This window comes from Panicum hallii, chromosome 9 (genome assembly GCF_002211085.1).
Source record: "Panicum hallii strain FIL2 chromosome 9, PHallii_v3.1, whole genome shotgun sequence".
Taxonomy (NCBI): domain Eukaryota; kingdom Viridiplantae; phylum Streptophyta; class Magnoliopsida; order Poales; family Poaceae; genus Panicum; species Panicum hallii.
This window is the reverse complement of record NC_038050.1, coordinates 48626485-48650990: the sequence shown is the minus strand read 5'-3', so window position 1 is coordinate 48650990 and position 24506 is coordinate 48626485.

Here is a 24506-nt window from a genome sequence, read left to right as displayed (position 1 = left end):
GTCCAAGAGAAATCCACACCCTTCTCCAGCAAGGAAGTCAAAGGCTTCGCAATCTTAGAGAAGTTCTCGATGAACCTCCGATAATATCCAGCTAAGCCCAGAAAAGAGCGGACTTCCTTCACTGTCTGCGGTATAACCCAGTCAAGCACATCCCTCACCTTCCCGGGGTCCACAGCAATACCTCCCTTGGAGATCACATGACCGAGGAACGGAACCTCGTCAATCCAGAACTCGCACTTGCTGAGCTTGGCATACAGCTTGTGCTCTCTGAGCCTCTGCAACACAAGCCTCAGATGTTTCTCATGCTCCGCTTCTGACTTGGAATATATCAGGATATCGTCAATGAATATCACCACAAAGGTGTCTAGATAATCCATGAAAACCTTGTTCATCAGATGCATGAAGAAAGCCGGAGCATTGGTCAAGCCAAAGGACATGACCGTATACTCGTATAACCCATACTTGCATGTGAATGCCGTCTTCGGAATATCCTCAGAACGAATCCTCAGCTGATGATAACCCGAACGCAGATCAATCTTCGAGAATACACAAGCACCCTGAAGCTGATCAAAAAGATCCTCAATACGGGGCAATGGATGCTTGTTCTTGATAGTGACTGCATTCAGATCCTGATAATCAACGCACATCCTCTTCGCACCATCCTTCTTCTCCACGAGCAAGACAGGAAAAGCCCAAGGAGAGAAACTACGACGGATATAGCCCTTGCCTAGCAACTCGTCGATGGTCTTCTTAACTTCCTCATGCTCGACAGGTGCCATACGATAGGGACTCTTAGCAATAGGAGCTGTGCCAGGCAAGAGATCAACAGAAAACTCAATGTCGCGATCAGGCGGCATACCTGGCAAATCGTCCGGAAAGACATCCGGGAATTCAGACACCACGCGAATACCATCCGTGGGTCTAGCCTCCATCTGATGAAGAAATCCAGAAGGCTCTGTGGCACCAACAGTGACCTCCTGACCATCCGGTGCTGACAGAAGAACAGTCCTCTGAGCACAATCTATCCGGACTCCCCACTTAGCAAGAGTCTCCATCCCGAGGATCACATCAATGCCCTTGGAGTCTAGCACCATCAGATTCGCACTGAAATCTACCCCCCTTATGGCCACACTGACTCTGGGACAGAAGACATGAGACCTCAACTGTCCTCCCGGTGAAGATACTAACATGCACCTCTTTAATGTGCTAGTAGGAATACCATGATGCTCAACAAAAGACTGGGTGATGAAAGAATGTGTAGCACCAGTATCAAAAAGCACGGTAGCAGGATGGGCATTAACCATGAACGTACCAATAACCATGTTAGGAGCCTCGGCCACTGACTTGGCCGTCACGTGGTTCACCCTGCCCTGAGCTGGGGCCTTGGGCTGAGCTGCACGCCCTTGCTGTCCTGCCTGCGCCTTCCGAGGGCAGACGTTGGCGTAGTGCCCCGGCTCGCCGCAGTGGAAGCACACTCGCGGAAATGCAGCGGCCTGTTGCCCAGGAGGAGGAGTGGGCGCTCCCTGCCTCTGAGCTGGTGGAGCCGGAGGCGCTGGAAGCCTCTGACCCTGTCCCGCCTGCTGCTGCTGCTGAGGACGAGGCGGAAACTGCTGCCGCTGCTGGTACTGCTGGTGCGGCCTCTGCTGCTGCTGTGGTGGATGCTGATAGCGGGGACGAGTGTTGCTGCCCGAAGAGGATGGAGCCATCTTCCTCTTCTTATCCTCAATCTCCCGGTGCTTGCGCTCGATGTTGAGAGCCGCATCAACCAGCTGGTTGAAGTTGTCGAAGTGCTGGTTCAGCAGCGCATACTGGATATGATCATCCAGTCCCTCCTTGAAGTACTCCTGCTTATCGCTATCGCGAGCGACGTCAGCAGGGGCGTAGCGGGCAAGCTGAAGGAAACGGTCACGGTACTCCGTCACCGTCATCGAACCCTGAAATAATGAACAAGGATAGCAAGGATAGAAATCGCTCAATGCGTCAGGCTTACGGAGGGGATCAAGGATAGATCGAAGCTCAAAAGAAATTGCCGGGAATCCCATTTAATTTTACCTGCTTAAGGGCACGGAACTCCTTCTGCTTCATCTTCATAATGCCCTCAGGAATGTGATGGTTCCTGAAACGCTCACGGAACTAGTCCCACGTGAGAGCATCACGATCCCGAGCTGGGTAGGACTCCCACCAGTCAAGAGCGGAACCTCGCAGCTGTCCTGCTGCGTACAGAACTCGCTCCCGGTCGTCGCACTGAGCAACAACCAGCTGGCGCTCCACCGAACGAAGCCAGTCGTCCGCCTGGAGTGGGTCCGTGGCGTGAGAGAAGGTCGGAGGATGACCTCTCAGGAAATCCGCACGCCTGTCACGGGGCTGAGGCCGCGGAGGAGGCGGTGGCTGAGCATGGATCTGCTGCAGAGCCTGAACGGTGTTGTTCAGGGTCGCCATCATCTGCATCTGGAGCTGGAAGAACTGCTCCGGGGTCAGTGGTGGCAGCATCGGTAACGGCTGACCAGTACTCTGGTTGTTCTGCTCCTGCGGGTCAGAACCGGAACCGGTGCGCCTGGTGTTCACCATCTGATTGCAACAAACGAAATTTATGAGAATAAGATATGGTGCCGCTGAGGAGATGAAACTTCGATAGGATATGACAGAAAGAAAGGAATATAGGTTTTACCCCCAACGTTCTAACTCAATTTTATTATTTAGTTCAAGTTGGGTTAGGTCGATTTGCATGAACAAGTTTAACTACTAGCCTATGCAATCAACCAAAAATCCAAATCAGACATTTGCACAATAACAAACATTCAACATTCACAATTTTGTCGAGTTTTCCACACTACTCGACCAGCACACTCGTTCTAGCGTATTTTTATCGGGACAACTTAAGCTTATAACTTATAAGATTAGGCGACTCAGGCCAACGTCTACGGAAAACTCAAGCTACTTCTCAGAAAAGGCAGGGAAGATAGCAAATCGAGGGCTTAAGACTCAAGGAATAGAAGCAGAAAAATGATGGTTGAAGATTTGCGGAAGCAAGGCAAGCGAAAAGAAGTCCTAAACTCGACCAGTTCTATCTAGGCTTCGTCCTACAGTCGACACGGCTCTGATACCAATCTGTCACACCCGATTTATAAGAACATAAATCGAGCAATCATATATGCGCCAGGATCAAGTCACGCATATATACAACAGATTATCAAGATATCACAACGCATGTCACGAATAAAAGCGTATAAATTATAAAATGAATATCTTTATTACAACTGAATCAAGAATCAGTTCAAGGAAATGTGGAAGCGTAAAATGAATACATGAAGAGCTGGGCGCCACAGGGACGTCAACTGGGAGACAAACGCCTAGAAGTCGGCGAAGCTGCTGACGTAGTCCTCCACGTTGCCAGGCACTGAGCAGCAGTCGAAGATATCCAAAATAGAACAGAAGAGTAGAGAGGCAGGTGTGAGTACAAACTCGTACTCAACAAGTATAACACAAACTATGAGGCTCTAGGCTAGCTGACTCAACTGCATTAGCTTTTAATCTTGGCAAATTTTATTTAAGCTAATTACTACAAGTGGATGAGTTACCATAACCCATATTGCATAAGAAATTAATCAGTATTAACTAAGAACTACTGGGAACCATCCAAACCAAAACCACCCGGGGAATCTCCCTCGTCAAAGGTTGATAACCCCACTAATCAGACGGAGGATCTGGGCCGCTCATGACTGTGAGCACAGCTGATATATCAGTTTTACACTCTCGAGAGGTTGCACAACTTTACCCACAAGTCGTGAGCTACACTAGTTGTTCATCACACTTCCTTAGGTGAGATTGCTAGCAAGCACACTACGAGACCGTTACAAAGGATCACGTTGGTAAGGCGTAACCGCTAAGGATTCTGGATCAGCAACGATGGGGCCCACCTCCGGGGGTACAAGACACACAGCACAGACCAAGCCGGAGGAGCAGGGACCATTGAAGCTTACCACCCCTCTTGCCCACGCAGGTAAGTTACTCCCGAACCAACACGACCTAATTAGTAAGTCAAGACCGTCCCATTCCAGTCTTGTGGTTGCGCGGTTGTCCCAGGTTGTCGCTCTATGAACCGGTCCTTATGGAGAGTGGCCAACCAAGCACTAAGCACCGTGCTGGCCCCCTAAACCATGTTTCTAACAAAACATATTTTTAAGGACGCACAAACCACTCAAGCACACAGCACAGAGGGTCGGCTCCAGAATTAAGTTGCATAAGGCCATTAATCAAATTAATTAAAAAGGACCAAGGTTTGTTATAGCGCAGCAACCTAGCACAACTAACCAAAATGCAACCTAAAGGATATATATAAAGGATATAAAGGTGGCTAGGAAATCCTTATAGGCATACAGGATTAAAATGCAGTATGAAATTGTATTTAAAAGTGATAGGAGGTTCATGTTATACTTGCCTTCCTCGTACTCTCCCGGCTGCTGCTCGAACTGCTCGGAAGATGGCTGCTCCTGGTACTGCTCCGGTGGCTCGACGTCTATTCACGATCGTAACAACAATACATGGGCCACACATGCACACACATGCAAACAATAGCAAAATATAAGAAACAGTACACCAATACAATAGAACAGCACATAAAACTGGCCTAGAACCATCCTACGCGTTACAACGATCGCGTGGATGTAAAGAACACCTAAAACGGAGCTAAAACGCGAAAACTACGCTTAAAACGAGATCCAGGACCTATTTGTAAGAAAAACCTAACTTCCAGGGGCTTCTGCACAAAAACCGAGGACTTAAACATAAATAAACCCTAGACGCAGGGGCTAGCTGGCTTAAAAACCTCAGCTGGACTGCGGGTTCAAATTCCAGGAAGATCAGGGGCTTAAACAAATAAAACAGGACTAAAACATAAATACTTTTGGACTAAAGAGTACTGCGGGTTGATTTCCCTAAAGGACAGGGGCTCTTTAGCAAAAACGACGGGACGAAGGGGTATGCTTTAATCTGGGCCGTTAGATCTAAGGCGGGCGGCTGAGATTAGATCCATTAACTGAAGGGGTACGCGCAAATCTCAGCCCTTGGATCAGGATCTGGCGGTTGGGATCTATTACGATCTAGATCTAATCCCGAGCGCAGGATGCGGATCGGACGGCTCGCGGCGAAGGGGTATGTGGGATCTAATCCTACGCGTTGGAGACTGATCAGACGGCTGGGATGCCCCGGGGGCTCGGGTGGCGGTGGGGGTCGCCGGAGACGTGCTCCCCGCGGCGGCGCTTCGCCGGCGCGTAGCGTATCTTGGTGCTCCGGGCTCGGTTCGGGATGAAATCAAGCCCTAGGGGTGGAGCATGGCATGGGAAACTCATCTATGCACTCAAGACGGTGAATTTGGGCACGGTTAGGGGGTGTCGACGGAGAGGGCGGCTCGGGGTGGCTACCAAACTCCGGCGTGCGCGCGTTCCGGGGGCTAGGAGTGATCCCGGGCTTCGACATCTTGTGCATAAGATGCGGGGGAACATGTGGTGCTCACCAGGGGCCTGTGGTAGCCGGTGCTGCAGTGGAGGGTGGCTGGCGATGAGCTCCCGCGGCGGAGGGGATCGGGCCCTCACGAGAAGTGACGATGCAGGGGCGGCCGGGCCCTCCGGGTGGCGGGAATCGCTCCGGGAGTATCCTGCGGAGGTGCACAGGGAGTCAGGGGGGCGTAAGGCTCACCGGCGGCGACCAATTGCCCGGAGAGGCTTGCGGCTTACCGAACACCGAGCAGCAGAAATGGCAGTGCAGGGAGGGGCTCAGGCGGCTGGGACGCAGAGGCAGCTGAGGGAGAGGGCGAGGAACAGCTGCGGCTAAGAAGGGGGGGAGTTGGCAGCCTCGGCGTGCGGGTCAATCGGGCAACGGAACTCCGCCCTTCCCGGAGTCGTTGCGGCTTGATCCAATCCAGGCGCTGCGGCTTCTAGAAGCAAGGGGAAACTCGGGTGCTGGCCAGGGCGCGGGCTCGGGTGCGGCTCGGGGAAAAAGGCCCAGGAGCGCGGCGGGGCGGGGCCACGGCCAGTGGCAGGACGGCCGGCCGGCGGGGAGAAACAGGGGAGGGAAAAGAAAGGGGGAAGAGAACTGTCGCTCGGGTGAGAGGAGGGCGCCGACAGGCGGGCCCGGAGTGGCAGCGAGAGAGAGGGGGAAGGGCGAGCGCAGCTCGGGCTGGGGAAAAGGAGATGGGCCGGCTTGGCCCATGCGGGAGAAGAGAGGGAAAGGAGAGACCCGAGGGGAAAATGGGCCGGGGAAGAGAGAGCCCGTGAGGGAGAGAGGGAGAGGGGAAGCTGGTCGGGCTGGGCTGGGAGAATGAGGGTTTGGGCTGGCTCTTTCTTTTCCTACTCCTAAACTATTCAAGCAATCTATTTGATTTCAAATAAGTTTGAATTCAAACCCACACAAATAAAACCATGCAGCAGCATGAATGCACAAGCAAGTTGACTTATAATAAATTTTAATTACCTGCGTTATGAAATTACTTTAAATGCGAGATAAATTAGGGAGGACTCTGGAAATTTTTATTTGAGCCCAAATAAATTCATTAAAATTTAAGGAAATTACCTCAGGGTGTTACAGTTTGGCGCATAAAATGACGAGGCGAAGGGGGTTTCAGGGGCTAAACAGGAGTCCAGGGGCTTATTCGTAACTATCCGGAAAGAGTAAGGACCTATTTGTAAATCCTAGAAATACCCTGAGCATGCTAAAAGGTGTCAAGTATATCTAGGTTTATGTATCGAGGGGTTTGGTTTGAAATAACGGAAAGAGTAGGGCTTCTTTTGCAAAAGGGAGTGGATAGGGGGTTCCTTTGGGGAAAAACAGGAAAGGGGGGGTTTTGGCAAAAACGCCCTTTCTTCCTCCTCTCCCGTTGACAGGAAACAGGGGAGGGAGGTGGGGGCGCCGGCGGCGGCCCAATCCCGGCGGTCCGGGGTCTAGGGCGGCTCGGGGTTGAGGGGAAAGGGAGAGGGGAAGGAGGGGGTCCTATTCCGGGCCTTACTTCGGGCGGGGGTGGCGTGAGGCGGCCGGCCGACGGGGCGGGCGGCGGCGGGCAGTGCGGGCCGGTGGGGCGGCGAGGGTACCTGGGGAGGCGAGGGCTAGGCGGCGTGGTAGGTTGTAGGGGTGCCGGGGGTGCCCCTCGGCCCTATTTATAGGCGGCCGAGGCGGTGGAGGCCGGGGCGCGGCAATGGAGGCCGGCGAGCGGCGCGGGGCGCCTTAATGGCGTTCGTCCGTTTGCCCGCGTCGTGACGTGGCGTGCGGTGCGAGCACAGGACGGTGGCGGTGTGTGGCAGCGGCGGGCGGCGCGTCGGGGCGGGTGAGGCAGCGGCGGGCGGCACGGCGGCGCAGGGCGCGGCAGCGGTGGGCGGCGCGGCGTCGCGGGGTCGGGCGCGAGCGCGTGCGCGCGCGGCGCGGCGAGGCGCGGGCCATAGCGGGGCACGGGCACGGCGCACGGCGCGGCGCACGGCCACGCGCTGCGCGTGCGCACGTCGTGGCGTGGCCGAGGTGAGGCGGCATTCGGGCACGCGGCAGGGGAAGGGAGGGAAAAGAGAAGGAAGGAGGGAAAGGGAAAGGAAGAAGGAAAGAAAAAGAAAAAGGGAAGAAAGGAAGAGAAGGAAAAAGAGAGAAAAAGAGAAAAATAGGAGAGAGAAAAAGGAAAAAGGGAGAGAGGGGGGGGGCGTGTCGGCGCCGATCGCGGCGGCGTCCGCGGCCGGTCGGCCACGCGCGTGCGGCATTCGCGCGCTGCGCGAAGAGAAAGGAATCGTGCTGGCACTGATTGCGGAAAGCGGTCGCGCGTGAGTGGTGCGGGATGGGACGGCGGTCAGGCTCACGTCGGCTGTTAGTGTGGCGGGGAAACGGAGAGGGTCAGGGCTAGGGTTTCACGACGGATAGGTTTTTGGTCGGAACACTCTAACGCGTAGTTTAAATTTGGAAATTTTTCAGGGCGTCACACTACGCCAACGTCTGTCCCCGGAAGGTACAGGCAGGACAGCAGGGGCGTGCAGCTCAGCCCAAGGCCCCAGGTCAGGGCAGGGTGAACCACGTGACGGCCGAGTCAGCGGCCGAGGCTCCTAACGTGGTTATTGGTACGTTCATGGTCAACACCCATCCTGCTACAGTGCTTTTTGATACTGGTGCTACGCATTCTTTCATCACCCAGTCTTTTGTTGAGCATCATGGCATTCCTACTAGCACGTTAAAGAGGTGCATGTTAGTATCTTCACCGGGAGGGCAGTTGAGGTCTCATGTCTTCTGTCCCAGAGTCAGTGTGGTCATAAGGGGGGTAGATTTTAGTGCAAATCTGATGGTGCTAGACTCCAAGGGCATTGATGTGATCCTTGGGATGGAGACTCTTGCCAAGTGGGGAGTCCGAATAGATTGTGCTCAGAGGACCGTTCTTCTGGCAGCACCGGATGGTCAGGAGGTTACGGTTGGTGCCACCGAGCCTTCTGGATTTCTTCATCAAATGGAGGCTAGACCCACGGATGGTATTCGCGTGGTGTCTGAATTCCCGGATGTCTTTCCGGATGATTTGCCAGGTATGCCGCCTGATCGCGACATTGAGTTTTCTATTGATCTCTTGCCTGGCACAGCTCCTATTGCTAAACGGCCCTATCGTATGGCTCCCGTCGAGCATGAGGAAGTTAAGAAGACCATTGATGAGTTGCTAGCCAAGGGCTATATCCGTCGCAGTTTCTCTCCTTGGGCTTTTCCTGTATTGCTTGTAGAGAAGAAGGATGGCGCGAAGAGAATGTGCGTCGATTATCGGGATCTGAATGCAGTCACCATCAAGAACAAGCATCCATTGCCCCGTATTGAGGATCTTTTTGATCAGCTCCAGGGTGCTTGTGTATTCTCGAAGATTGATCTGCGTTCGGGTTATCATCAGCTGAAGATTCGTCCTGAGGATATCCAGAAGATGGCATTTACCTGCAAGTACGGGTTATACGAGTATACGGTCATGTCCTTTGGCTTGACCAATGCTCCGGCTTTCTTCATGCATCTGATGAACAAGGTTTTCATGGATTATCTGGACACCTTTGTGGTGATATTCATCGATGATATCCTGATATATTCCAAGTCAGAAGCAGAGCATGAGAAGCATCTGAGGCTTGTGTTGCAGAGGCTCAGAGAGCACAAGCTGTATGCCAAGCTCAGCAAGTGCGAATTCTGGATTGACGAGGTTCCATTCCTCGGTCATGTTATCTCTAAGGGAGGTATTGCTGTGGACCCCGGGAAGGTGAAGGATGTGCTTGACTTGGTGGTACCACAGACAGTGAAGGAAGTTCGCTCTTTTCTGGGCTTAGCAGGGTACTATCGGAGGTTCATTGAGAATTTCTCCAAGATTGCGAAGCCTTTGACTTCCTTGCTGGAGAAGGGTGTGGATTTCTGTTGGACTGATGAGCGTCAGAAGGCCTTCGAGGAGTTGAAGAAGAGGTTGACTACGGCGCCAGTCCTTACTCTGCCAGACCAGAGCAAAAGGTTCACAGTATATTGTGATGCTTCGAGGGATGGTCTTGGTTGTGTTCTGATGCAGGAAGGCAGAGTTATAGCTTATGCTTCGCGGCAGTTGCGCCGGCACGAGCTAAATTATCCCACCCATGATCTGGAGTTAGCTGCAGTTGTGCATGCTCTGACGATATGGAGGCATTACTTGTTTGGGCAGAGGTGTGACATTTACACCGATCACAAGAGCCTCAAGTATATTTTCACTCAGAGTGAGCTGAACATGCGGCAGAGAAGATGGCTAGAGTTGGTCAAGGATTATGACCTCGAGATTCACTATCATCCGGGTAAGGCTAATGTTGTGGCAGATGCTCTGAGCAGGAAGAGCTATGTTAACATGGCCGTGGCTTTTCAGATGCCTCAAGAGTTATGCGAGGAGTTTGAGCAGTTGAGTCTGGGTTTCTTGCATCACACCTCGGGTGCAGCATTCGAGGCAGAACCCACTCTAGAGGCAGAGATCAGGCAGCATCAGAAGGACGATAAGAAGCTGCAGGAGATCCGTGACCTGATCAAGATTGGCAAAGCACCTCATTTCAGGGAGGATGATCAGGGTTACTTGTGGTACAAGGGTCGTATATGTGTGCCGGATGTGAATGACCTCAGAAAGTTGATTCTGAGTGAGGCTCATGATACCGCATATTCTATTCATCCAGGCAGCACGAAGATGTATTACGACCTGAAGGAACGATTCTGGTGGTATGGAATGAAGCATTTCGTTGCGGAGTACGTGGCTATCTGTGATACTTGTCAGTATGTCAAGGCAGAGCATCAGAGGCCTGCAGGTCTATTGCAGCCATTGAAGATTCCAGAGTGGAAATGGGAGGAGATCACTATGGACTTCATTGTGGGATTGCCTCGTACTCAGAAAGGGTACAACTCTATATGGGTAGTAGTGGATCGGTTGACGAAGGTTGCTCACTTCATTCCGGTGAACACTACTTGCTCCGGCGCGAGACTCGCAGAATTGTACATCTCCAGGATCGTTTGTCTGCATGGTGTTCCGAAGAAGATCATATCTGACCGAGGATCTCAGTTCACTTCACGGTTCTGGGAGCAGTTGCATGATTCGTTGGATACGAAACTGCGCTTCAGTACCGCTTATCATCCTCAGACAGATGGGCAGACAGAGAGAACCAACCAAGTGTTGGAGGATATGCTTCGAGCCTGTGCTATTCAGTATGGTACCAGCTGGGATAAATGCCTGCCGTATGCAGAGTTTTCATATAATAACAGCTATCAGGCCAGTCTGAAGAAGTCTCCTTTCGAGGCCCTGTATGGTCGGAAATGCAGGACTCCATTGTATTGGGATCAGATTGGTGAGAGGCAGGTGTTTGGTCCGGATATTGTTGAGGAGGCCGAACAGCTGGTACAGTAGGTGCGAGAGAATCTGAGGGTCGCTCAGACTCATCAGAAGAGCTATGCGGATGTTCGTCATCAAGATCTGACCTTTGCAGTGGGTGATCATGTATACCTGAAGGTCTCGCCGATGAGAGGAATCCGCAGGTTCAATGTGAGAGTGAAGCTAGCCCCTCGATACATTGGTCCGTTCAAGGTGTTGGAACGGAAAGGTGAAGTGGCATATCGTTTGGAGTAACCTCCCAGTCTCTCAGGAGTGCATGATGTGTTTCACGTGTCTCAGCTAAAGAAGTGCTTGAGGGTGCCAGAAGAGCAAGCACCGATAGAAGGGTTGGATGTGCAGGAGGATCTGACCTACATCGAGCATCCGGTGAAGATTCTGGAGACCTCTGAGCGAGTTACTAGAAGCAAGAAGATCAAGATGTGCCGAGTTCAGTGGAGTCATCACACGGAGGATGAGGCTACTTGGGAGCGAGAAGATGAGTTGAGAAAGACATATCCCGATCTCTTTGCTAGCTAGCCTATTCGAATCTCGGGACGAGATTCCTGTAAGGGGGGTAGGTTTGTAACACCCTAAGGTAATTTCCTTAAATTTTAATGAATTTATTTTGGCTCAAATAAATTTTCCGGGGTTTTTCTTCAATTTTGTGGCATTTAAAGTAATTAAAAACACAAGGAAATAAAATTTTACCATAGGATTAAATTGTTTGTTCATTCATGCCGCAGCATTATTTTATTTGTGTTGAGTTTATAGGTTTGAATTCAAATTGTATTTTGAATTCAAATGGTTTTGTTTGGATGTTTGAGTAAAAAAAAAGAAAAGGGAAAGGAAGCAACCCAAACTCCTTGGCCCAGTCCAAAACCCCTTTTCCCCTCTCTCTCTCGGGCCCCCTTTCCCCTCCTCTCCCCGCGTGGGCCTCACCCCGGCCCAGTTTCCCGGCCCAGCCCGAGCCAGCCCTTCTCTCCTTACGCGAGCAGCTACTCACGGCCGCTCTCCCTCCTCTCTCCCTCTGCCAGGCCGGTCCCACCGGTCAGGCGTTTCTTCCCCCTTTCCTCGCGCCTCCTCTGTTTTCTCCTCTCGCCGGTCCGGCCGTTCTGCCGCTGACCGAGGGCCGCCCCGCCGCACCCTGGGCTTCTCTCTCTCGCGCTCGCATGGCCCCACTTGCCAACACCCGAGCCTTCTTTCCCTTTCTAGAAGCTCGCCCGCGCCTGGGTGAGGCCGAGTCGCAACGAACCGTGGAAGGTGCGGGATCCGTTGCCAGCGACCCGCACGCCAAGGCCCCTTCACCCCTTTTTCTTGCCCACGTCCGTTCTCTCGTGTCTCGCCCAGCCACCACTGCTCATCCCAATTTTCCCCGTGCCCTGGAGCTCGCCGGATTTGAGCCCGAACCATTGCCGCTGGTGAGTCACCTCGGAGCAATTGCCGGCCACCGGTGTTCCCCCGAGCCGTGCTGACCTCCCCATCCCCTTCGCAGGAACCTCCCGGAGCGATTCCCGCCATCCAGAGGGCCCGGCCACCCCGGCATCATCCTCCTCCGCGGGAGCCCGACCCCTCCGCCGTCGGTCGTCGTCGTCGTCCCTCCTCCGTCGCACCGCCGGCCTCCACATCCCCTCGGTGAGCTTCGCTCCATCACCCTGGTCTTTTTGCACCTGATGTTGTAGCCCTTACCCAACCGTAGCGCCTGGAACGCGCGCGCCGTCGTTACGCCGGCGAACCGAGCCGCCTGTCACCGCGGGCCGTCCTCTCCGGCCGATGCCGCCCCTTCCTGAGCCCACCAGTGGGTTACCCGTCCCGTGCTCGTGCTCTACGGCCAAACCGCGAGCCAAAAGACCCCTTGCCGCGCTCAGACCGCCTGCTCTGGCGAGATCCCGAGCCGCGCCGCCACAGCAGCTGCCGCCGTCGTCGCCACACCGCCGCCCGGACCCTCCTTTCCCTCTTGAGCCGTTCGATGCAGATCCAATGGCCCAAATCCATCCCGCGCGCGGGTCAAACGTGCAGCGTACCGGTCAGCGTTGGTACTTTTGCTAAAGAGACCCCGGCCTACCCTGGAATCAACCCGCGCTCCAGCGTAGTTCAAGAGAATTTACTATGAGGTCCTGTTTTAGTCGTTTAAGCCCCTGGACTTCCTGGAATTAGTGGCCGCAGTCCATGTCTTGTGTTATTTCGCGCTAGCCCCTGTGTCTACCCTTTAATTACGTATAGGTCCCTCGGTTTTTGTGCAGAACCCCTGGAAGTTCTGTTTTTCTCGCAAATAGGTCCCTGAATCTTGTTTTAAGCGTAGTTTTCGCGTTTTAGCTCCGTTTTAGGTGTTCTTTATATCCACGCGACCGTTGTAACGCGTAGAATAGTTCTAGGCTAGTTTTATGTGCTGTTCTATTGTATTGGTGTACTGTTTCTTATATTTTGCTATTGTTTGCATGTGTGTGCATGTGTGGCCCATGTATTGCTGTTACGATCGTGAATAGACGTCGAGCCACCAGAGCAGCACCAGGAGCAGCCATCTTCCGAGCGGTTCGAGCAGCAGCCGGGAGAGTACGAGGAAGGCAAGTATAACATGAACATCCTACCACTTTTTAAATACAATTTCATACTGCATTTTAATACTGTATGCCTATAAGGACTTCCCTAGCCACTTTATATCCTATATATATGTCCTTTGGGTTGCATTTTGGTTAGTTGTGCTAGGTTGCCGCGCTACAACATATCTGGGTCCTTTTTAATTAATTTGATTAAAGGTCTTATGCAACTTAATTCTGGAGCCGACCCTCTGTGCTGTGTGCTTGAGTGGTTTGTGCGTCCTTAAAAGATGTTTTTGTTAGAAACATAGTTTAGGGGGCCAGCACGGTGCTTAGTGCTTGGTTGGCCACTCTCACTAAGGACCGGTTCATAGAGCGACAACCTGGGACAACCGCGCAACCACAAGACTGGAATGGGATGGTCTTGACTTACTAATTAGGTCATTTTGGTTCGGGAGTAACTTACCTGCGTGGGCAAGGGGGGTGGTAAGCTTCAATGGTCCCTGCTCCTCCGGCTTGGTCTGTGCTGTGTGTCTTGTACCCCCGGAGGTGGGCCCCATCGTCGCTGATCCAGAATCCTTAGCGGTTACACCTTACCAACGTGATCCTTTGTAACGGTCTCGTAGTGTGCTTGCTAGCCATCTCACCTAAGGAAGTGTGATGAACAACTAGCGTAGCTCACGACTTGTGGGTAAAGTTGTGCAACCTCTCGAGAGTGTAAAACTGATATATCAGCTGTGCTCACAGTCATGAGCCGCCCAGATCCTCCTTTTGATTAGTGGGGTTATCAACCTTTGATTAGGGAGATTCCCCGGGTGGTTGTGGTTTGGTTGGTTCTCAGTAGTTCTTAATTAATATTGATTAAATTCTTATGCAATTGGGTTATGGTAATTCATCAACTGGTAGTTTGTCTCCCAGTCGACGTCCCTGTGGCGCCCAGCTTTTCATGTATTTATTTTACGCTTCCGCATTCCTTGAACTGATCCTTGATTCAGTTGTAATAAAGACATTCATTTTATAATTTATATGCTTTTATTCATGACATGTGTTGTGATATCTTGATAATCTATTGTATATATGCGTGACTTGATCCTGGCGCATATATGATTGCTCGATTTATATTCTTATAAATCAGGTGTGACACCTATCTTAGTTCCAAACTTTGTATTGATAAAACTATGGGTGGCACCGGTATCAAAAAGAACAGTAACGGGGTAATGGTTGATAGAAAATGTACCCGTCATTATTGGTGTCCCTTCAGGAAGTTCGGAGAGCGTAGTAAGATTCACCCTCCCTTGACGGACCTGCACCACTTGCCTCTTACCCTTCCCCTGGTGGTTGGGATTAGATGCCTGCCCTTGGAAAGATTTCCTAGGTTGAGGGCAGTCCTTGATGAAGTGGGACGGGCTTCCACAATTGAAACAACGATAATTACTGTTTCCTGGAGTAGCTGGTGGAAAGCTCGGTCGCGGACCCTGTCGCGGTTGCTGTTGATTTTGTGGCAGCGGTGGTCGGTTGAATTGTACCTGTTGGGGAGGTCGGGCTACCCATCTGCCAGGTAAATTGCCTCGAGGCGAAGCTCGAGGGGTGTTACTCGGAACCAACCGATACCTTGGCGGCTGTGAAGTTGCAGGCCCTGTGGGTACTTTCTGTTTCTTTTCCGCTCTGTGAGCGGCAATACAATCCTCTTAAGTAATGGCCATATTGACCAACTCATTAAAATTGTCAGCCTTTACCAAATTCAGCCATTCCTTAAGTTTGGTGTTTAGGCCTCGGCGAAAGCGATCACATTTGCAAGCATCAGTGTCCGCATGAGATCCTGCATACTGGCACAATTGATTGAAAACCTGTGCATACTGCGTAACAGTGCGGGTACCCTGGGTTAAACTCAAAAATTCATTGAGCTTCCGCTCAATGAGTCCCGCTGGTATATGATGTGCTCGAAACGCAGTTCGAAACTCGTCCCAGGTAACGACGTGATCGGCGGGTTGCATAGCATGAAACTGGTCCCACCATAAACGGGCAATGCCTCGGAGTTGCTGGGCTGCAAAGCGGCACTCTATTCTCATCGGAACATGGAGCTGGTAATAAGGCGAACTTGGACTCAATAGTTCGCAACCAGGCGTCTGCGTCCAAAGGCTCATCGGCCTTATGGAATAATGACGGTTGAGTGCTGAGGAAATCCTGGTAACTGGCCGACAGGGGTTCACCTCGGCCTCGAGGTTGCTGCTGAAAGTGGCCCATTTGAGCTTGTACAAGTTGATTAAGAAGCTCAGTTTGCCGAGCCATAACCTCGGCTAGGTTTGGAGGTGGCGGTGGTGGTTGCTGAGAACTGCTAGGCTGACCTGCCCAGAATCCTTTCGGGGTTCCTCGAGTAGCTCCAACCATCTGAAATAAAGGAGATATCCATTATCAACCATAATCTTACTCCAATTTCAGATAATATGCAATTACCAAATGGATATGTAATGCATATGCTCCATTCAATCCACTTATAAGATGCACAAATATTGAACAAGATAATCAAAACACAGGATTTAGATTACTATACAGATACTGATATCCTTACATCTCGTATCAACACACTCAAGCTATTACAAACCTTTGCCTAAAAGCACATGCCACACATACAACAAGTGGCTCTATAACTAGGTAAACTACACACCACTTATGTTACACCCTTATACACTAGTTACAACTAAACCATCACCCACTAGCCACAACTAAAAGTCATCAAAGTTTCCTACTGATGACTGACTACCAAAAGAGGAATGATGGGGGCTGATGACAGGATCTCCGTGCTCAGAATCAAGTCCTGAGACTCCTTCAATCTCCTCTGGGTCTTCCTCATCAGCCTCAGGTGCTGCAGGTGCAACGGGAGTCGGGGGCTGCTGCAATTCTTCAATATGAGCTTGAGCATCATCAACCGCAAGGATCAGATCATGGATTTGTGCCTGTAGAAATTCAATAACAGTATCACGCTGAGTGATTATGTGATCACTCTCGTTGATCTGATCTTCCCGATGATGGATGGTCTCATCCCGTGTTGCGATAATCTCATCCTTTTGAGTCACTAAAGCTTGAAGCTGATCCACTTGAGTATTTTGTCTATCAGCTTCTCTGTAGTGACCTCGAGCAATATAGATCGCTCGGGCCAACTCACGATGCAGAAGTAGATGATAATGGTATTGTACATTCATAAACCGCATCATTCCTTGAAGGGCTTCTTCCGGTAGACCATCCAACCTATGACTCTCAGGGACGATTATGAGATTCCATTCTGGTTCATCGGGATTCGTCGTTGATAATAACCCAATGGGCTTTCTTGCAACTTCTTTCGGATGCTGAATGCAAAAACGATAGATTGCCTCTAATGCCGCTGCTTCAACAATATCTACGATACGATAACCTATCACATTAACTTCGATGGGCGGCCATTGGGAGCGAAATGGATGCGGTGGAATGATCATTCTGACATGAGCTCTATGAATTCCATCCTCCACAAATTCGACAGCATCATACTGAGGAGGCTCCGTATAAAGAAAAGACTGTAAGGATTCCCAGAGCAGACGAGGGAAACCTTCCCAATGAAGGGCATTGGTGTGAAGATGCCCTTCCGGATCCCAGAAAACATTAGAAGGTGCTGCCATCTGCGACCAGAATGCAGATGGTGAAACTTTTTATCTTGTTAAGAGAGTACAAGATAAACAGAACAAGATAGGCAATTCTGATAATAGCAAGGACTGAGAATCAGATGAAAAACTAAGATTTTATATAAGATGCCCAACCTAAAACTATTATTAGAACTCCACTAACCCATTCCAAAAACAAACAACATATCCTTCATATATGCAATTCCTTTTGTTAGCAGATTATGCATGCACGCACTACTCGTCCTCACAACCAAAACAACTGCCGAATATGTTCGGACTTACGTAGTTAATTCCGGTGGCGTAACCATACGTCTCTCACTATATATAACTAATCGATAAACCCTACGCATCCTAATAGCGTAAACGTGGTCAGTGTACCTGCAGAAGAATACACATATATATATATATATCTCATGAACCTTTCATGGCAGCACGACATGAAAGCGTCCCCAATCATTACTGCTCACTATAGAAACAGCATCTGTACAATTACCGCCGTACAGACAACGTTAACATACGTCATCGAAACAACGTATGCACGGGGGTACCGCAAAATGCGGGGGTATGAACAGCGATCGCCATACCCTGCGCTGAACCATATACTCCCAATATAACCAACCTAAGTTGGTATATTGGCAGCATCTCAAGTAGGCCACTGCTTGAGAAACAGCGTTTGGTTCGCATCACCGACAGGAAGGCCAAGCTCCCTCAGTTGGCTGAGGATCCTTACCTTCTTACCTCACGATCGTAGATGTCGATACGGAAAGTAAGGTTGAATTATACAAGAATTTAAGTTTTGACAGAAAATAGTGCTGCGAGTCAGAACTTTCTATACATGTATAGATACTAATAGCCACCTGATACTTTCCCAATATAAATCCCTAGGGCTTGACGTTCTAAATATCAACCTTAACGAATCCAACGTACTTTGTAAACTCATTTGTTGGCAAACTTTTATCCAGAAAACACTTTTTAAGAGCATTTCCAGGTGTATAGGTAAACCTACAGCTCTGATACCAGATGTGGCAGAACCGCCTGAATTATTCCGGCTCAAGTGCGCTAATGATCGCCGTACAACTGCAGTCAGCTCAACGCACTTCAAACGGAATAATCTCTTGGTCTGTCGGGTCTCCGTCCAATACAACCACGGTTCAACAGGATCGAAGCAGGTTTACCTTGCACGAAGGCGAGTTCACATCACAGAATAGCTCATCAACTTTTAATTTATAGACATTCATACAGTATTACAACTGGGTTCAAACATAAGTACATTTATACAAACAGTGTTTAAACTGACAAGCGTAACAGCTTGTCCAAACTCATAGCGGAAAGAAAAGTTTACGCGACTACACACGTCGCGAAGGTGGACACCAAACTTAGCCCAGGGCCTGGTGTCACTCCGGAGGGTCACTGCCGGCCGGGGACGGATCCCACTCCATGGACCAGCCAAAAGGAACGGATATTGGCCACACAAGGTTGTCCGTGGGATTCTCGAAGGTCGTACCTGAAACAGATATTGGCAAGGCTGAGTATTCTAATACTCAGCAAGGCTTACCCGAGTTTGGGTATACATTAACCCGTAACTAGACTCATGAAGGCATTATAAGGGGCTCTGGGTTTATTTTCAGCTGAAAAGCAACAAAGAGTATAAACTACATTTAAGTTCTAGCTTTCAGATTCTAGCTTGATTAGCCATTCTAGGTAAGCACCTATACTAAACAAGCAAGATATAGATTATCATCCATCAAGATTATTCCATCAACGATTATACTTTTTACTCGATGTAGCAAAAGGGATAAGCAGTCTCAATCCTCGTGAGAGGCGGACGATCCGAATCGAATTTAACCTTGCAAGGTAAACCTAACACACACGCTTGGAATACCAACAGGGTATTCCGAAGCAACCGTTTCCCTCATATTCCGGGTTATGGATCAGGGCCACCACAAGTGACTGTAGGACCGTACGCACATCACTCGTGCAGGACATATGTCTGTAGCGCGACTACAAAACCCGTATTCCTGTCTACCATGCAGAACGTACTCCCAAATGTCGGTGCGTGTAAACATAAAATAAAAGTCGAGTGGTGGAAGCGCGTCCATTTGCCGGGCCATTTGGGTACTAGGCTTACCGCTTACCATATTTCGCGGCATGTGGCTAGTACTTTCAAACGCTTAGCCACCACTACCACACATTTTGACCTTAAAACTTTTATCAAAACAGACAGGGTAATCTTCAGGTCATGATACAGCACATGACCCTGTCCATCATCCTTATAGTGGTTGCAGAATTGTAAACAAGCAACTCCTATATCGCGCGAGTGACAGGAAATCACCCGACTTTTACCGGCCCTATTTAGCAGAGCATCTAAGCGATAAGGACTCGGTACAATACATTGGATTCCTATGATCTTATGCAACTAGGGTTTCATTTCAACTCCTAGATGTAATGCAAGATATATAATATAATAATGGAATTGTAATAGATTGAAATACTGAGATATGCACCGGGGCTTGCCTTCTTGAGTGGGGTTGGGGGCAGGAGTGTCAGAGGTTTCCGAACTTGGGTTCGGGGCTTCAGTTAGTCCCTCGACAACTTGCGCTGGGTCTTCTGAAAAGCCTTGGTCTTGTCCTAAGACCAACTCGTAGTCTCCGTCGTCGAGCGTCGTTGATTCTATATGAGATACAATAAATTAAGTAAGGTAAGATTTAACTTTAGGACCTTATATTACAAAAGTTGTAATTCATCAAATTAACACACAAGAGTTCATAAAATAAAGAGAGTTTAGGTTTGAAACACTATTTATAAAGGAATCACAAAGATATTGCGGAGTTTGTTGCAAACAGGAACTAAAATATTTAAATTTTAATTTGAAATGAACCAAAATTTAATTTTGAAAATTTTAAATAAAAGATCATAAGGTTTTGGAAATTTAATTATACACTAAACATTAAACAATATCACATTAGAGCATGACAATAGATCTCAATTAGAAAGGGTTATACAACAGGTTTAGCTAATATTTTTCAAATTCGAAATGCCCAAATCAAAAGAGGTTAAGTTTAAAACAAATTTGAGTTTGAAAATTTTAACACAAGGTTACATATAGCTTATAGAACATTCATGCCAAAATTCATAAGAAACAAAGCAAGAGATATAAAGGTTAAGCATAAACTACCCCTTCATCTTAGGTTTAAAATAGAGGTAAAAGTATTTTGTTTCAAACTGAACTTCATTAACAAAATTATAGAGTTTGAAATCTAGTTTCTAACAAAACTAATTTTGCCATTTTTGAATTTTTCTGTGAATTGCTATGAATTTTGCAAGATAGAGAATACACCCACATGAAATAACAGCCACCCCTTTACAAACCAGTCCCTAGTTTTAACAAAGAACCCACTGGAAAGAATGCAATCGATGCAATTGGGTCCAAGGCCATGGCCGGCGGGGGAGGAGCTCGGGTCCGGCCAAATTCCGGCCACAGGGCTCGCCGGCGATGAGGGGCAAGGGGAGGGAGAGCACGAGGGGACCTCAGGCTACCCACCGGTGGTCTTGGAGGGGCTCGAGTTGGCGGAGAAGGGCTGCCCACGGGAGACCGAGCCGGCGGCCGGAGGTGAGCGGCGGCGGTTGCGTTCCGGCGTCCGAGGGAGGGAAAGGCCGGGCTGGGGAGATGCAGTGGAGGATGAGGAAGCTGATGGTGCTACCGGTTTGGGGAGGGAGAGGGCGGAGGGGAGAGCTCCACGGTGGACCAAGCTTGGCAGCGCTAATGGAGGGCGGCGGGGCACTGGCGCGCGCGAGCAGGTCCGGGCGGCCCTTTTATAGGCACTCGGGGTGAAGGAGGGGAGCCAGGGCGAGCTGAACTTCGGTTTTGAGCCGCTACGGGGGGGGGGGGGGGTGAACCACAGAAGTTCGGCGGCGGCAGAGATGCCGGCGGCGGCGCTGCAGTGCTGCAAGCGGCGTGGCGCGCAGGCAAGGCGCTAGTAGGGGTCTAGAGCGGTGGGAAGGCAGTGAGATGACGCGTGGGCGGGGGCGAAGCTGGAGGTGGACGGCGGCGGCCGGAAGCAATGCACTGCGCCGGCGGCAGAAGCGCCAGGGGAGCAGAGCAGAGGGCAGAGGCGCAGGGAGGAAGAAGGGGGAAAGAATGGAGCCGGGGACTGTTTTGCAAAATCAAAGAAACACAGGGACTTTACTGAAAAGAGCTTATAACTTTTAAACCAGTGCTCAAATGGAGATGGTCCAAAAAGCAAAAGTGCATAGTTTTTCAAACTCTACAACTTCTTTTGCAAAACAACCCTCATGTTTTTAAACTTTTCCCTCCATTTCCAACCATTTTGCATAAAAGGACCACTAATTAAATTTAATTACATAAATATCACTTTTTCCTTAACATTGCACATATGAAGCACACCTTTGCCATACTTTACACATAAAAGCATATCAAAACTTTAGGGTGCGACCATGCTATTTACCTGAGTGTCACACCTTCCCCCCTTCCTCTGCTCATGGCCACAGGCCGAGCGCCAGAATGGCGGCACCGCAGGCCTGGCCGGCGGTGAGGTTCCTCGGCTCCCCACCTTGGAGCATAGCTTGCTTGACACCACAAGGTAGTCCTCTACTCTCCTTACCACCCCCCCCCCCGCAGAGCGATCCACTGGCGCAGGACCAGGCCGCCCACAGCCGCAGCGGCTCGGTCACGGTGGCGCCCCTGTTCCGGCGACCCCCGGGCTTCCCAGCCACCGGGACCAGCACACGCAGCATCTACATCGCTCCAGGAACGCGCTCGAGCAAGCGGCTAGGCCTCGCAGCCGCCGGACCCACGATCCCCGCGGTGGCACTATGGTACCGCAGCGTGCGGCGGCGCAACCGCGTTCCTGCCCAAGCTCTAACATCCCATCCCAATCTACCAGCCCCGAAGCAACACAAGCCCACTAACCGTAGGGAACATCGCACACTTAGGGGTAGAACCGCTCCTACAGCAGGGCTCACCGAAGGGGGTCGGCAGCGGCTCACAGAATCAGACCGCGGGATGAAATAAGGCGAGAGGAGTTACTGGTTTAGCTGGAGGAGTGGGGGAGAGGTTTGGGGAAGGATTTCACACGGTCCTGGGCAGGGGAATTAAAGGGAAAAGGATGGATGGCGGCGGGAACTCGTCAGACTTGCGTGGCAGCCGTGCGGGGTGTCTGTCGACATGGAGAAGCAAGGGACGGACAGCGAGGGGAAAAGCAGCACCAGGAGGAAGGGCCAAGCGACGCGTGGAGAGGGCGAGCAGGGAGGTGGAGGCGGCGCACTGCACGGCGGCGGCCGGGGGAGAAGAACTGCGGCGGCGGCAGGAGCAGAGCAGGGGAACAGGAGGGCTCAGAGGAAGGAGATGAGAGGGGAAAACGGTCAAGGACTCATATGCAAAATTAAAAAGATCCAAGGACCTCTCTATAAAGTGAAATTCCCCGCTGATTTAGAGCTCAAATGAAAAAGTGCCCAAAATCAAAGTTGTAGAGTTTTTCAAACTCTATAAAAATGCTTTAGGGCTCAAGTCCAAAAGCTCAAAGTTTACAGCTTAAAAAGATAGGTTTTGAATAAAAGTAAAATTTGAATTACCTTGGTCCTTACCAAGGTGAATTTGATTAAACTTTAAACATATTCGCAAGAGTTCATGGAAGGCCATGATGACTTGTACTCTTACATATTAGCCCTCAAGTAAACATAAAAGTTACTTTTACACATCACTTATTTTACATAAAAGCCCTATAGTTTTTGTTTTAATTACACATAGGTCCCTATCCTTACCCAACAACCCATTGTTCTTAAGATTTAACCTCCCTTTTTCACTTTTCTCTCTACAAAGATAAAAAGAAATAAACACTTAGCATGACTTTTCTCCTAGGTTCTAGTGCTACCTTCTATTTAACTCAAGTAACACTTAAGAACCTACATTTTTTAGAAATTACAGATATACCCCTAGCCTTTGTACTACCCACATATTCCATAGCAAGCATACAAATAGGCATACATATATAGTACCAAAACCTAGTGTCCCTGTTTTCTAAGTACCTGGATGTGAGAGCCTTCGCCCCTAAAAAGAATCTCGTCCCGAGATTCTAGGATAGAAGAAGTTGGATGATCATTATCGGAGATTGGCTTGGAAGAAGTCGGGAAAGTTATGCTGAAGATAAGATTCAGTTTCCCATGTTGCTTCTTCTTCCGTATGATGGTTCCACTGAATCTTGTACATTTTGATGGTTTCTCTTCTGGTGCTTCTCTCTTTAGTGTCTAGTATTCTGATTGGATGCTCTGTATAGGTCAGATCTGGTTCGATTTCGATAGCTTGGGAATCGATGATTTCGGTAGGGATCTTAACACACTTCCTGAGTTGGGATACATGGAAGATGTTATGAGTGGCCACTAGTTGAGGAGGAAGTTGGAGACGGTAAGCTACAGGTCCACAGATTTCAAGGATTTCAAAGGGTCCGACGTATCGAGGAGCAAGTTTTCCTTTTACACCAAATCTTTGAACACCTCGGGTAGGAGAGACTCGAAGGTATACGAAGTCTCCGATTTGAAACTGTAGAGGTCTTCTTCGTATATCAGCGTAGCTTTTCTATCGAGATTGGGCTGCCTTCAGATTCGTATGTATTATCCTTACTTTCTCTTCTGCCTCATTGACAAGGTCTGATCCGAAGATTTTACGTTCGCCGGTTTGTGACCAACTCAAAGGAGTTTTGCAACGGCGACCGTACAATGCTTCGAACGGGGCCATCTTAATGCTCGTCTGATAGCTGTTATTGTAAGAGAATTCTGCCAGTGATAAGCATTTATCCCAACCCTTGTCAAACTGAAGGACACAGGCTCTAAGCATATCTTCCAAAATTTGATTTACCCGTTCCGTTTGTCCATCTGTCTGAGGATGATACGCTGAGCTTCGAATTAACTTAGTTCCAAGAGTATCTTGGAGTTGCTCCCAGAACCGAGCGACGAATAGTGTCCCACGATCGGAGATGATTGTTTTAGGTATGCCATGAAGACGAACAATCTGATCCAAGTAAATCTTGGCATACTTCTTGGCATTATATGTAGTATGCACGGGAAGGAAATGTGCAGTTTTGGTTAATCGATCAACGATTACCCAAATAGAGTCATGTCTCAGAGAAGTATTAGGCAGACCAACAATAAAATCCATACTGATATCTTCCCATTTCCAAGAAGGGATGGGTAGAGGTTGAAGGATACCAGCAGTCTTTAAATGACTGGCTTTAACTCTTTGGCAGATATCACATTCTGAGACATACTTGGCAATCTCTCATCTCATACGAGTCCACCAAAAGTTCTGTTTTAGATCCTGATACATCTTCGTACTACCAGGATGTATAGCGAACTTGGATAGGTGAGCCTCGTCCATTATTTGCTTACGGAGCTTAGGGTTCTTGGGTACAACCATACGTTCGTTGAACTATAAAACTCCTTTGGGATCTACTCGGAAGCATT